We start from the raw sequence: 16,074 nt of genomic DNA on the forward strand, positions 1-16,074 counted from the left end.
GACGAGAGGGAATGGTGGTTATATCAATAACCCCTCTAATGGTCAATTCCAGAATGCTGTCTGCTGTGTGCTAGATTTAGTGTAATGGATAAGGTGCCTGTTTAGAAGAGGCTTACTTGTCGCCAAACGAGGGAACAAACCTCAAATAGCCAAATTAAAAACTGAATAATAGATGAGCGATGCCAGGATGAGAGAGAGGAGAGGAGACAGCTGTAATTTCTACTCTTGGAAAAAAAAGAAGCCTTGGCATGTAATTGTTGAGAATTTATAAGGGCACAGGAGAGAAATAGAGACAAGAAGAGATAAACATCACACTGTGAGAATCACCTTTACTGAAAGACACTTAATACTGATGGTTATAACAGGTGAAAGTCTACAAAATCTTCAAAACATTGTAAATGTTGTTGTTATTAAGGTTGACTGCCAGTCTGTGTGAAAAAGTGCCTCTCTTCCATGGGTGTTATCCTCTTTGCAGAAAACAGCAGCAGTTTTGAAACGATAAGAAGTTTTGAATTCTGTTGGAATGACAGAGAGGGAGTTTATTTTGGCAGTGAATTGCATTAGAATGTTGTTGAATGCTTAACAAGAGGTGCACATTGTGTGCAGTCTGTGGGGCATTATTCTTAATCTGCATATGAGAGGGGTGTCTGAGGAGTCTCTGTCTGTGAGACATGTTCAATACCAACCACCCCCCTTCCCAGAAGGCCATGCCTGAGTGAAGCTGTGACCTCTGTCGTGTGTTCAAAGATACTCTCATTACCTGTGAAGAGGGCTGAAACTATAAGATTGTACGCAAGAGGACTGGATCTGCCACAAAATGTATTAACTGTTAGTAATGCAAACATTGTTTTCTAATGAATACAAAAATTGATTCATCTGTGTCTGCACAAAGGAATAACTAGTTTACCCGACAGTGAACTATAGCATTATGGGTAATGAAGGTGAAATTGGTTCACATGGCAAAATATTATAAGCCCCAGTTATTGTCATATGGAAGAGTCAGCTTCTGCAGACTTGCTAATAACATGAGTCTGACTCACTCTGTGTTTTTAGCTTGCTGGGTTTCCACTGGGTTTTTTTTTTTTCTGTGCACCTGTGAGAAAAATAGGACTTCCCTGCTTGGTGGCTGGTGATGCAATCTGATATGAGTGGGGGCTATGTGATCACAGAATAGCCTCTCTGGTGAAGAGGTGAAACTATTACTGCACCATTGAGTGCAGGTCATTTGCCACAGCCACCTGGCTCTCTGATCGCCACTTGGAAAGGGCTGTAGTGGCTGGAATGGTCTCTCCCCCTCTGTTATCCTGTGCTTCAGCAAAGAAGTCCATCTGTTTTGCAAACATTTGAGCAATACAAGAATGCATAAGTTCATATTTATTTTATTATTATTTGGGGTATTTTCTATGTTTTTATTACATATATCCGTAGATGTATTTTTGAAGTGTATGCAAGTTAAGTTTTTTCAGTTCAGCTTGTTGACATGGCACTATGAAGAATCATGACTTTTCCTTGGGGAGGTTCTACATTGTGTTCTTTTAAGAATACACTAGCCTGTGCAGATATTGCAAAACTCTCCACTATGCATCACAACATTTCACAAGTTGTACATTGTAGACCACAGAGGAAAAAGAGACAGTGTGCAAGTGCAAGATTGTCCACAGTCCCATGCAAAATTTATTTTATTGCACTTATATGATACATAGATCCAAGTTGTTTTTATACTCTTATCCTCCATAGTATGTTGACATCATGTCTTGCCAAATGGGGCTCTATCTCATCAAAGTTTCAGCGCTGTTTGGAGAGTCTGAGAGGAAAGGTTTGTAATGGAGAGACATTGAGGAGGGATCTCGACAACATGTTGGTGAAGAAGACCCGCTGGCTTGCCAGCTCATACACACAGATGGACGGCGTGTCAAAGGAATCTCACACACACTGATCAGAGGCTCCCCTCCCGTCCCGCAGTTGGAGGAAATGGGACTGAACGAGAGGAGGAAGAGCGGGAGAAGGAGTTAATCACCGCACTAATGCTGCACTTCATCATCGTTTCCTGAGCCTGCCTGCTCACCCTCACTGCCAGTACTTGACTGTCTACACAGCGCCCCCCTGCTCCTAGTTTTTGCTACGGCACTGTTGAAGACTAGTGCACAATAAGCTTATCACTCAGTCAGAGTGAGTGGAACTCAAGAAGGATTGCATGTTTATGGAAGAGATGCACAAAGCACCATATGAAAGTTGTTGATCCTTGAAGGTGACTAAAGTGGCTGCCGATAGGGAGAGGATTTGGACTGACTTTGGCTGTAGTGCATCAGATATGTATGTGGGGCAAAGTGCTTTTTGTGCTTTCTCATGCATGCCTATTTGACACTAGTCCTGTGAAGAGGACTATTTATTTTTGCAAAGGCCCACATGTGGTGTGCTGACCCTGTGCTATGTTTGCACACAGCTTGTGTGATGTGTGTGTGTGTGCGCTAGTATATTTTGTCTTAGTGCATGTGTGCATAAGCGCATGTAGGATGCATGCCGTGCGCAGAGATGGATCTAAGGCGGGTGGTGAAGGTGAGTGAGTTTAAGCAGGCTCCTCCCTCAGGCTTTTGTTCCACAGACAGTTACAACCAGCATCTTAGGAAGTGCTGTGCAGTGCTGCCGTGCATGGCCAACCATCAGCTTGGCCTCAAAAATATGAGATCACGTGCGACATGCATTACTCACGGCCTTGATGCCACACCCGCCCCACTGCCATGGCAGTCACTCCCTCAGACCATAACAGCTACCACAGCCTCTTAAACCCATTTTTAGTCTCCTGGATTAAATACTGTGAGATGCCATTCATGCCCAGGCTACTGCACAAACCCTTTCTCTGTCTCTGACAAATGCACCTGCTCACACATAGTATACCCCTGTTGAGATCTTTGAACAATACATGCAGAGCTAATGCCAGCTTTATGGCTTTTATGTAGCATTTGAATAGCTGAAATGGTTGCCGGTACCTTCACAATTTTTGAAAAATAGCTATCAGAGAAAATGAACTGACAAGGGGTCCTTACACAGGGTGGCTGACACACTCATAGCCTCTATTGCTTCTTGGCAGTCTGATGATGTCTCACACAGACTCTGTTGAAAATACTTTCCCTGTTGTTTTCTTGTTTTCTTGTTTTCTGTGCACATCACATTGTTACCTGACTGGTTACCTTGGCTTTGGGTATGTGCAAAAAGGTTAACAGTCTGCTTTTCAAATTACACCTCAAGTATCCCACAAGCTACAAAGGAACAAAGAGTGTCTTTAAAGACAGGACCATACAGTCTTAGGCGTTAGCACGGCTGCAGTGTGGTTTGGTGCGATGACGTGGTGTGTGTGTGACTGTGAGTGATAGAGTGACAGCCACATGACAGGCCTGAGCTGTGATCACAGCTCTGTTGAGGAGACACCGGTGGCAGTGCTTGGCTGGATGCCTGTCAGTTTGTCTATCTGTCTGCCTTTCTGGTCATACTGTAGGTACACATACACACAGACACACTCAAATGTACCTGGCTCAGTGCTTAATGGGTGCCTGTCTGTCATAGACATATGCCCGCACGCACACAGTCAACAAACTGGTGGTACGCCACGGTGCAGTGATTTCAGCTTTGGTTCCACATCACCTCCTGCTAATGGTGGTAATTAATTGATGAATGAGGTCAAATCGGAGATATCCAGGCACGTCTCAATTCGGATACAACCCCATCTCATCCCTGTGCTCACCTCTCTGCCACCCCCCAAGTTGTTTTCTTAATGCGCAGTGCACCACATTCCCTCTGTGCTCATCTGCATAAGACCTTGGGATGAATGTTAACGATGTTTAATTAGACAAGACGTGGGATGGATGAGTGGGTGGAGGCAGTGAGGCCAGTGTGGTGCTGCCCCCCACTGGGTGGAGAGAACACATAAAACACACACATAGAAACCCGAAAGAGCGCGCGCGCACACACACACACACACACACACACACACACACACGCACTAGATGAACAATAAATGACCATTAAAAGGCCAAAAGCTACAGCTGTACATGACCTTACATGTGACTGGTACATTCTGACTTAGTGCTATGAACGCCCCATCCCATATTTCACCAACATCAAGGGCACAGACCTCTCACTGTTAATGCAATATAAATTAAACCTTTTTTAATGCAATATATTTTTATGTCTCGATTAGTAACTTTCATAGTAAATCTGACTAGCCAAACATTTATTTCTCACAAGCTTTCCGTCTGAAATCAACTATTTTCTAGTGGAATTAATCGGGATGAATATTATGATTTAAACTCATCAAATTAATTTTAATTTAATTCATCCTCCTGGCTCAAGCCCTTGACTGCATTCATAGAATTTTCCGAAGTGTTTTACTACTGCTTGAATACTGGTTGAATGGACTGAGCACAATGATCCCATTCAACATTAAAACTACTCATCAATACTCTTTGGACTAATTAAACTCCAGCTTATTAAAATTTCTGGTCCACAATTGGTTGACTGAACATTGTGACTGGGATCAATGCTAGGTGAGTGCGCTGCGATCTGTGCCTTAGCCCAGTGTGCTGGCCTCTCATGCTTATCTAAGACATTGAGACAACTTTCTCGTCCCAGCTCGCTCCGTATAAACATTTCCACTACACTGATCTGTGAAAGAACATCAGGCAGCAGCTTACTGTAGGGTAATCCAGTAAATGATCGGCGTGTCGTTTCGACAGCGCAGCCATTGCAGAGATAAGGGGATGCAGATGTTTCTCGCTAGCTGCTCCCAGATGAGGTGTCATTATCCAGGCTTGGTCTCAGACCTGCTGTTTTCAGCCCATCTCCTCAACTGGGTGACTGACTGTGGACTGGATGCAAAGACACACTCAGACGTGCACTTTGTGTCTATTGCTTGCTGCTGTCTCCTCCAGGCTTGAGCTTATCTTGTGGTCACGGCCAGACAGAGACACCTGCAAATGCTGTGGATTAGCAGGCTGCCTGGGGTAAGGCATTTAAAGCAGTGCCCCAAGGATCCTGGGCTGAAGGCAGGCTGAGTTGAGAGGCTGAAGCAAGCTCAACAGAGGCATCTCAGGGCCTAGATTGAGATCAATGGCTTCTCAAAGCTGCCATATAAAACATTCAATGAAAGAGTCATTTGAGAGATATGGGTAAACATGCTTTGATTACAATAGAGAAAATGGGGAGTGTGTTTGTTCTCTTAAAAGTCTTGCTGAAACAACAACAACAAGGCTGCTTGTTTTCCTTTGTGTTGGAGATGCCATGTTGAATCTCCACTCTTAATTAATTTGGTGAGCGCAGAGAGGGTGCGTTTGTCACCCTTGCTCTCGCCTGTTAGTGCTATTTGTCTCTGGGTGACCTTTGATTTCACACTGCATTGGTTTTCTCCCGTTATGGACAAGAGGCGGTTTTTGCTGACAACAGAGGAAACCTTATCTTTTAAATAAGTAATTCCTCAACTGCTCAGTGAGTTCACCAGCAGCAAAATATTGGGATTGCTGAAAAGGCAGGCACAGAAGCTCACTGGGGAAAAGATCTCCTCTCTATATATGCTACAGCACCTTGCCTCACTCTCATTAAAAATTCCACAACACAGTGTTTGAACAAGACTCCCCACACAATACTACTACAATACTGCTTTATTTGTAGACATTATAAACTTGTACATTTTTTTGTTTGTCTCTTTTTTGCCTTAGTATATATGTAGGTAACTTCTAGGCTTTAAACCTGGATTCACATTACATGCTGCATTGTTTGACTGAGTCAGTTCTTTGGAGGCCCTGTGGTTAAGAGACCTCTGTGTGAGTGTATATGGACAGCTCTTGGTTTGGCATCTGTTCTGTGTGTGACTTAGGAGGCACAGAGGGGGCAGGTTTATCGTTGTATTGTAGAGGGGGTTTAGGCAGTGACACAATAGCATCAGCCAGGCCTCCTTGGCACCAGCTGGGGCCCAGAGCTTTAGGTTTTTGGTAAGGGAGCACTGATTGGGGTGATGGCTGGAGTGACTGAGAGGTGGGACGGATGAGGGAATTGCAAGGGGATGGATGTGTTGGCACCTGGCTCTGTGGGTTCTGGCTGGGTGCTGGAGCAGTCTCCAGTAACACTGATGCATGGCCATGAATTATATTATGCCTTGGCAGCTGCTTACTCCCAGATTCATCTCAGCAGTCATGGGGTTATTTATTTATTTGTTTCCACAATTTGTCAAAAGAGTTCCCATGTAAAAGAAAAAACAACCTAACAAGATTAAAAAATGAGGTCGATTTAGAGTATTTTACCGAATGGGTATTTGTGCAGGTAAAAGCATTATGACAGCTCGCAAAGGTGTAGCAGCTAAATTCTGATGGAGTGCTTTGTTTCTGCCCAAATGTCACTGGGTGAAAAAAAGATTGTGTGGCAATGTACAAGACGGTTTTCTCTGAACATCTCTTGAACACCTGCCTGGAAACCTGCCGGGATAACACCTCATTCAATGGCTGCCTGTGAGCTGTAGCAGCTCAGGCTGGGGGGAGATAGAAGTGATGCCTTGGGCCTTTTGTTCAACTCTGACATGGCTGTTCGGACACCTTTGTTCTGGGAGGAGAGGCCCATTCACAGCGTGCCCGGGGAACAAATTGAATCTGGTTGACAATTAATAGCCGTGCGGCATGTTTAATTAAGAGCATGTAGCCAGCGAGCGACGTGAGGGAGATAAACAGAGGAAAGCTGCACAGAGCCAGACTGGGCTCACAAAGGAGCAGGCCATTGGAGCGTCTGGCTGATCGATTCCCTACCGTCTGCAGAGAGCAGCCTTCACAAAGAGCAGCCTGCGCCTCCCCTCTCAACGGGCCAAACTTTTAGAGGGGAGAGATGTGAGACTGATAATGCACACAAGGCAGATGGGAGTATGCAGATAGAGGCAGAAAAGTTGAGGAAAAGTTAGCTCAGTGAAAAAAAAGTGCAAGTGAAACCTATACAGCTGCACAGATGCGCTTCAGTATTTGGTAGCCTCTGTTTGGTCAAAATGACCTTGAACATGGTGATAACTGGTGTTATGTGGTCATTGACTGTAGCTCATGTGATGGTTACTGTTACATAGATGTCTGGTGCTGGGGTCTGCTGTTGGGAGACAAAACACGCATGCCGGCAAGCTGGTTTGACTTCAGGCATCTGTGACCTTCACAGTCCCACATTCCCGTTATTGTAACATGAACACAAAGCGGCAGAGAGCCAAGAGAGAGAGAGACAGAGAGAGAGAGAGAGGGAGGGAGAGAGAGAGAAGGAGAACACTTGACAGCTTGTCTGATAGGCCAAACAATACCAGCCATGGCCAGGCGATGCTCTGGACAGATAGCTATACATACACACACACACACACACACACACACACACACACTCATACCCACTTCAATTAAAGAGAGCCCTCCTCTAGAACTAACAATCACATCAGTCAGCGAGATGGCAGGAGCTGAGAGGAGATAAAATGAGAGCAGTTCATATGAGGATCTGACTGATACTGTATGTGTGCTTGCATGTACAGCCAGTGTTTGTGTGTGTGTGTGTGTGTGTGTGTAATGCCTGGACATGTGTGTGCTGACAGGCGTACAGTGAGATGACAGGAACAGAAAGGGAGTTGCAGGAATGTAACTTGTTCATGTAAGAATTAAAAGGATGTGCATGTGTGTGCGCGTGTGTGTGTGTGCCTTACAGACTGTGTACAGGAAGTAGAGGATAAAGGCATGATTCTGACAGACAAAGGGTGATCCTTTCATGCTGACGAGTAGTGGGGGTGGGTGGGAGAGTTTCTGCCGGCTAATTGGCCTGAGCAAGAGATCTGGCCATCCCTTTGGTGAAATTTCAGTCTTGTCTTCGTGTCTTTTCTCTCCTTCTCTAGAGTGTGTCGCTCTCTGTGGACGGACAGGACAGTGTGGGCTCAATATTTCATCCTGTTTCTCTTCACGACACATACTGTAGCCGATTAAAGACATAACATTTTGCCCTTTAACACATAATCTGCCTCCTCTTCAGGCTGTTTCTTTGCATCTTTGCGTCTCTCCATCCCTTCCACCCCCTCCTCCTTCTTCTCCTCCACCACTTCTCTTCCTGCCTTTAATATGGTGAGGAAGCTTTAGTTTGTGTGTCACAATTTGTTCCCCTGTCAGAACATTCTGCATTTTTGTATTTAGGAGCTCTTTCGCTATAGTCGCAGATTGGGAACAGGCTGAACCAAACACTATAAACTTTACATAACCCCACACATTCTCAGCGCAGCATGCTACTTATGCAAACGCACAAAGCATATTTTCTCTGCGTGCTCATAGGCACATGTGCAGGACTCCATGGCCAAAGATAGGTACAATTTTGAAGGAAGACCTGTAGGGTGGTTCTCAGGGTGTGTCTTGGATTGAAAGTTAGAAATTGGTTTCATGCAAGGGTGCCCCAGTCATTTGGCTGCGCTGAATAGTGGAATTCTGAGGATAATGCGGGCATTAATTGATTCTGGAGCCTGAAATAAATAGGCTTTCAGGCTCACATGAGACAGAACTCTCGCTCATTTCTCTCTCACTCTTTCAAGGAAGACAGGGGAGTCTCTCCTCCTCTACCCCTCCCTTCTTTGGATAGGTCCTGCAGGAGCCTTAAAATGAGAGCTGACATCAGTTGATTGATATGAAGTGAATGGTGACCTTCTAGATTCCACTGTCACTTCATTTATGCATGATACCATCGCTCCTTGACTTTTGGGGAAATTTGGGTGATATTTGAGTATATAGTGCGTAGATTCTTACAATGTCTCCGCAGAGAGAAATCATACCTCAATTATATTTAGATGACATTTAATGCCCTCTCAGTGGATTTTCACTGCAATATCTTTCTCACACAAAGCATAAGAAAGCAACAAATGTAACATTTATGTCTGCACTCTATATCAAATTGTGAAATTACATTAGGACTCAAACAGACCTGGCGGCTGTTGGCTGTACAATCTGACACGATACTTTCAATATCTGCTGTCTAGCAAAACAAGAGCATCTGTCAAATAGAAGACATACGGTAAAGAATTAGAGAGAGGAGACTCAGAGAGAACCACCTCCTCTAGTGAGTTTGACTGCTCCTGCAGGTTTTTTTCTTCCTCTTTCGGTGGACAGAAGTTGGGTTTGAGGGGGAGAAAAGTTCAGCGGCAGAGTGGGGTAATAGCCTGGAGTCTCTGCAGTGGGGCTGGGGTAAGGTCAGCTTCATGGAGGCTCTGCCACTCTCCGTTCTCCTTGGTTGGGCTGTCAGCAGGGGGGAACAGACATCCTGCTGCATAGATGATGAAGAGGACGTGGCAGCGCCGACGCCAGAGGTCAGACAGCCACGGGGCGCCAGGAAGTGAACCTGGCCACTTCCCGCCGTGCCCTGTAGCACACCAAGATTTGTTCGCGTGCACACACGTACACATTTTTTGCCGTTTGTTAATGTAGCGCTATATATTTCTGCCAAGCCTCCAACACATCTTAAAGTCTTGCCAGAAGTTAGAGCCCGAGGGAAAGGAGGGGTGGGAGGGAAAAGGAGATAGAAGAAAAGAGAGGTGTAATAGAATCATTACACAAGACACATCTCTCAAGGGTACAGCAGTAGGAGGTCCCATATGGGCTTTACGTCTGCAGGCACACACACATCCATAGCAACAACCACAGGGTCACAATGCTGCCTAATTATGGCTGACAAAGATGGATGTATTTCATCTCAGTCAACTTTATGTCCAATTCTCATTCAGTGTCCCCAACACAGCACATGCTGTAGATCCATTCCCATATAAACTCTTCTCATGAGTCCTCCAGGTTTATCTTAACTGTTATACACTAATCTCTCTGCTTTTTTCCTTCTCTCATGTTTAACTGTCTTTGCTGCTGCTTCCTCTGCTGTCTACTGTCCTGCCGTAACAGAGACTCTGTACAAATGCATCGAAAATACAGGATGTGTGCGGGCAGGTGTGTTCACAAAAATGCCTTTACAAGCATGTGGACCTCCTGAGTTGTTGCAGTGTGGGAGGTGGTAGCTGACCATTGTAGTCCTTCAAGGCCAAATAATTACATCCTCTCAACGAACGTCCGAGACAGCAGCCATGGCACCAAAGCCAAAACAATCCTGCCTCATGCCAGCTCCCTCTTGGTCCTGGTCTCTCTCTTTCTCTGTCTCTCTTTCTGTCTCTCCAGTCATCAGCATATGGCTGTAGCTTCTTTTTCTCAGGCAGAGGAGGTGGGGAGGGAAACCTGCTCACACACACTGTATCAGACGACACAGAGTACAATAGAAAAACAAATAATAATACAAATTTCTATACAATTTTATATGTACCAATATTTGGTGTGAGATAGTAAAGACATATGAATGCCTTTTCTTTGGATAAAAACATAATATCACAAATAATATACAGTTTATAACCATAATTAATTTTTCACTTCAGTCTGTTGCTTTGGAGTCCTCATTAGACCCACTAGTGGGCCACCAACTGTCCCAGCAAAGCAGTGGGAATCAAAATTGGAAAGGAAGAGGGAATCTAATGTCTACTACATGATTATGATATTAGTTACATCTTAATTATGTTTATTTTGTAAATACTGTCTTTTGTGAAATTCTGTTGCAATTTAGGAATATTAATTAAAACATATTCTCTGTCTCTTGTCAGAGTCACCCGCTGTCCCTCACAAAACGTGACTTCATTTTTAGCTAGTGGTTAACTCAGTTAAATGATTATACCAGATTAAGTTACTATAGCTAATCCTTTCCTAATTACTTTTTATTTCTTCTGCTGTAATGCGGCAGTCTTTATCAAATTGAAGCTTGGAGTGTTGTGCCTGGTTTTGTATTTATTGTTTTTGCAATTGACTATTTCTTTAAGCTGACAAAAGTTTGTGGTAGAATACTTGACAAGCACGCTGCTTGACTGGCTGCTGAACACTTGTTCTGTCTTCAAGATAGAGAGATGGGTGACAAATGAAACGAAAAGCCAACAGGAAGTGTCTTACACACTGTGTTGAGCCACCACAAACCACTGGAACTGCTTCAGTGGGCCTTGGCATAGAATCCACAAGTCTCTTTAACTGTAATGGATGGTTGAAATGCCATTCTTCTAGAAAGATGTTCCCTAACTTGGTGTTTCTGTGATCGTGGTGGAGCGCACTGTGTAAAATTTCCAATGGGTGTTGAATTGAATTGTTTCATATTGTTGCAACAATAAAATCAGGCTAATGAAGTAGCAGGTATGGACCACTGCAAAAATTTCACCCCACTGGAGCAAGACCCCTCCTCCGCCACTGTTTTCACTTACTGCTAAGTCTTCTGCTTGTATGAAAGTATGTAGTGTATAGAAGTGATATAGTAAACAAAAAGGAGAGTGCTGGCTGAGCAGCTGCTGTGGTAACATTGATTGTGGGAGCAGGGAGGCGTGCAGCGTTGAGGAGCGAGAGGAGGCTCCCCAGGAGAATGCCTCCTTTTTCAGAACAGTCTTATGACCAGCATGCCAAGCAGAAATGTGAAGGGAAGCATTGACCAACTACTGGAAAACATCTAAGCTATCCAGGATCAATGCCAAATTGATCCCAGAACTATGTATAATGTAGGGCAGTGGACGGCTTGTCTCGCTCTTCCCACCTCCTGTATGGCAAGAGAGAGCTGGGCCGGAGGAGCTAAGGAGGTACATAGTGAGCTAGATGGAGAAACAGCAAAATTGCCCAAGGTGTGTTTTAAACATACAGTAAGGCTTTTGTAGTGAAGGTGTACATGTGCGTTGAGCAACTATCCTGAGTGTCATGTGTGAGTGTGCATTTTTGTGAGCTAGCTCACTGTTCCCTTGCAGAATTTTGTCCAGCCATGATGATGCACTTTTCACTGTACATCAGTTGCCAAAACACAGGGGGGGTTGTGGTTGTGAGTAAGCTGTAGCAGAACAACTCTGTTGCTCCTTCACAACAGAGCAACAGAGTGAACACAGTGTGGCTTCCACCCCTCTTTTTTAGCATGGGCATCCCTGGGAAGCCCCATGCAGGTCCTAATGAGCAGTATGCTGGAGAGGGCATCTTTTTAACCCACAACAGGGACTCATAGAGCAGCCTCACTCCTCTTCAACAGATGCCAAGTGCAGCTGTCAACAGCTCCATACTCTATTGTTGCTTACTTTTACTTTCTCAACTCTCTCACCCTCCTCCCGTGTCTCTGTTTATGTCTTACCCCTCTCACTTCCTCTCTCTCCTCTGACCATTCATCTTGATAGCATATCCACTGCATCCTATTATGAGCCGTGCTCAAACAATCTTAAAAGCTAGCTGGAGGTTGCAGCTTGCTAAAATAGATTCACTCTACCTCACTACTTTCCCCAGCTTAAAAGAGTAATATGGTCATATGAGATTACATAGATACAGTGTGTGATACATTATTGCTAGTGCATTAAGAATTCATGAAGTATAAACAAAAAACCCAAAATGATTCAGCGAAGGCGCTTTTGCTTGCAGAATCGAACAGAAGCACACTTTTTTAATCACCATACCTTCACGCTCCTCCTGTTTTAAATGCATTTATCATTGTCATGGGGGAAAAAAAACTAAACTTTGTTCCTCCTTTCTCCTTTTTGATTATCCTCTCCCTTTTCAGTAACTCTCTTGCCCACCTTCTCCATCCCTTCCTCCAGTGCCCATCTCTATCTCTTCTGTGTCTAATTGCATTTGAATTTTTTCTGGTGTAATCTTGTGATAACCTGGAGCTTCAGCAAACCCCATGACCCTCCACCTCCACCCCCCGCCAAACATGCGCCAGTCCATTTGTGCCTGGCCCTGGGCAGGTTGGTTTCCTGGGCTGCCCTGGAGGAAATATCAGATGACCTGGCGCTCCACAGCAAAACCCAGGTCATCAGGGAGGGCTCCTCTCACCATATCCCTTCCTTGGCTCCCCTCTCATCCACTTCCTGCTTTCAAGTGCAGGGCAAGGTCAAAGCTTTGAGGATGCATTCCCCAGACTTCACCACGAGGCAAGCTAGAGGCGCTGTTCTCTGCTCTCTAACTAAACTTTGCTCCATCTATTCTTTCACATCTTCCTGCTCTCTCATATTCATTTCATTAGCTCAAGCTTTTACTGCAATCAATACTGTTGCTAAAGTTAGTTTTTCTAATACAGCTATTCATTAAGTGCCTTTTCATTAGTGTCACTAGAGCACCAGTATAACTGGAATAATACTGTAATGGACAAACATATGCTGTAATTGTTGAATTTGTTTTTTTGGGGGTGATGAAGACTGGTTTTAAATGGCTAAGCTCACAAAGAATGAGTCATTACTCTGTTTTTGCATAATGTGTCTAGTAAATTGTGGGTTTTAAAAGCTAAATTGAATTCTCAGACAATGATGTAACTTTTGGTATTTTAATACGGGGGGTGGCACAGACGGAAATGTGCTTCAGAGTTCTGTGTCGTTTCCACCTCTCATCTTCTGTCACTTCAAATGTACCGTGGATGCAGGATGAAGGAGAAGAGAGACATTATGGATGGTGTTTAGAGACAGGTGTCTGATGCATCCTGAGATAATGCCAGAAAACTCCTATCTCTCCTTCTAATGGAACAGCAACAGTTGTTTCAAGTGATCAGGTCTGTCATCCAAATGTTGCAGCGTTGGTACTCTCAACACCTCTCTCTTCTCCCATAAATCAGAGCTGGTAGCGAGAGAGAGAAGCAGAGGGAACAGCAAAACAATCTCGCCTCGGGTCGTCCCAGGACAGTGACTCTACCACGGAATGTCTCCATCAAACACTGGTGTCATGTTTGACTGACTTTCATGCAGTAAGAAAGGTTGAGGATCTAATGAAATCCATCTGATCCAGTCTGCAAACAGTTTTCTCCTGAAACTGTCATTACAACTAATTTTGTGACAATCAAAACGTGGCACGAGTCAAATAGTGTTTATTTTCTGAGAGTTTACTGCTCCTGCTCCTACCACCTCTCCCTTCCTTGGTGCAAAGAAGTGAAATGGGATGAATATGTTAGTGTCATCTCCAATTTCAAATAGGTAGACATTTCAAAAGCTGATTCTCTCTGGAGAAAATGTTGTACCTCCAGAGTGAAAATATCATTTGAAAGGCGAGACAGTAAAAGCCAGTCATCTCAAAATGAAAATTTCCTTATGGTGGCTTTCCTTTTCACCTCAGCGGTTATGGGAAAGGAAGAAAAAAAAAAAGAGAGTGAGTGAGAGGATAGGAGAGGGTATGCGTGGAGCCTATGAGGAGAGAGAACTAGAGGGGAGACACTTCCTGAAGAGCATGTTAATAACGTGCCAGGACCAGACAGGTAACCAGTAATCAGGCCCTCTGATTGTAACACGGTAGACAGGAACACACGCAAACACTCTCGGCTCTCCATCTCCATCAGCCCTGGAACTGCTAGACTGCTCTGTCATGTTCTGGGGCGGCCCCCTCTGCTAACAGTGTGTCGCAGCTTTTACAGAGACAAAAGAAACAAATGAGATGGCTGGGTTACAACAAACAGCTCCGGGTTGTTCTTTCCCCTGGAAAATGAAAGGCCCCCTTTTTTGCAACCACTGTGTCAATTAGAGGAGGTAGTGCTCATAGTCACTCTCTGGTTCATTGCTAGCTTGTGCTGATTGTTATTTATTTAGATCAGGCTTGGAAGGGAGTTTGCCTCGATATAAGATATGCACAATACAGCCTGTACTGATACAGTAAATCTTAACAGCACCTGAAGATAAAACCACAGTAAGGATCACATCAGTGGGGTGGCCAAGGCATAAAGGAGGGAAATACAAACAGCCTCGCACGAGCGGGTTTCTAACCCAAAAGGCAGAGTGAGGCAGGGGCTGTGTGTACAGAGAGCCTCCTCTGAATATTTCCCCAGTGACGGAGAGCAGGCCAGAGGCAGTGAGGTCAGTAGATAGAGTCCAAAGCCCATTGACAGCTGCTGGTTTGACTTTGATACACCATCAGTGTTCAGCATACCGCTTGCCTGCTTCCCCCCTCCACCTCTCTTGCACTAACCCGCAAGCGTGTTTGCTCAACCTGAACGCACGCTAGCCTCTCATTATGCCGCCCATGCAAACTTTGTCTCTTTGCAGCTGTTTAATGGCTGCACGTCTGTTTTTGTTTGTTTCCTCACCATAAGATTATTGCACCTTTATGGTTGGTCGGGGGGTTGGAATAATCCCTGGCATCTGTTCAGAGTGGGAGGGGTGCGCAAAGAGCCAGAGGTAGAGGCTTGCTTCTTTTTTTTCTTTTTTTTTTTTAAATACGAGACCATGCGGCCCCCTATTTCATCCTCTGCCACTGAGGTTGGGGATGTGGCTCGATTTTAAAGACAAGAGTGATGGAAGGGGCTGTGTGCTAACAGGCACAGAGGTCACTGAAGGAGCTTCCCGCTGCCGTTTATCCCTCCCAAAATGAACACAGAATAGCAGGGATTAATCTAATCACTGCTTTGTTAGTCTAATTTACTTTAAATTTATGCAGACAAGTAACTTTATATAACCCTTGTAGTGGCATTATTTTTCTTTGCCTGTGAACATTGGAATTGTTGTTGGCACAGCTAATGTCACACTTTCTCCTTTGTAAGATTTGTTTGCTCCTTCCATCAAAAAGGTTGTGGCCCGTGCCTACTATTGTACTTTCACCCCTTTATTGGTTTTTTTTTCTGTCGTATAGCAGAAGTGATAAAGGAGAGGAGCAGCCCTGAGCCCCTTTTGACAGCCTCATCCCCTTCCTATCTTTTTCTTAATTCAAGACTCCATGTTGTCATGGCTTCACTGCCTCCGGTCGTTATGGCAGGAGAACAGGAAGTTAATCAACGCAGCATTATCTCCCAGCCTGCACCTGGAGGCAAGAGTGCCAGTCATGCTACCACCCCCTCTCTGGTGGGACCCCTGCCAGCCTGGGAACCCCTCACACCACAACCCCCTGCAGCATCCCTATGGGCTATCGCCAGTGCGCTGTGTCTCTGTGCCAGGTCACACTTGTGACACAGCCTTGATGAGCCAATGGAGGCCTTCTTGCAGTGGTGCATACTTTACAGCGTGTGTGCGAGCGCAAACAGAGGAGGAAGCAGGGAATCTCA

At 44.8% G+C, this 16,074-nt stretch overlaps 1 protein-coding gene across 8 annotated transcripts in view; it reads left to right on the forward strand.

Moving 5' to 3' along the window:
- camta1a (calmodulin binding transcription activator 1a) overlaps positions 1 to 16,074 on the forward strand; it is a 274,478-nt gene that overhangs the window by 105,700 nt on the left and 152,704 nt on the right. The window lies entirely within an intron of this gene.

Source organism: Lates calcarifer, linkage group LG6 (genome assembly GCF_001640805.2).
Source record: "Lates calcarifer isolate ASB-BC8 linkage group LG6, TLL_Latcal_v3, whole genome shotgun sequence".
Lineage (NCBI taxonomy): Eukaryota > Metazoa > Chordata > Actinopteri > Centropomidae > Lates > Lates calcarifer.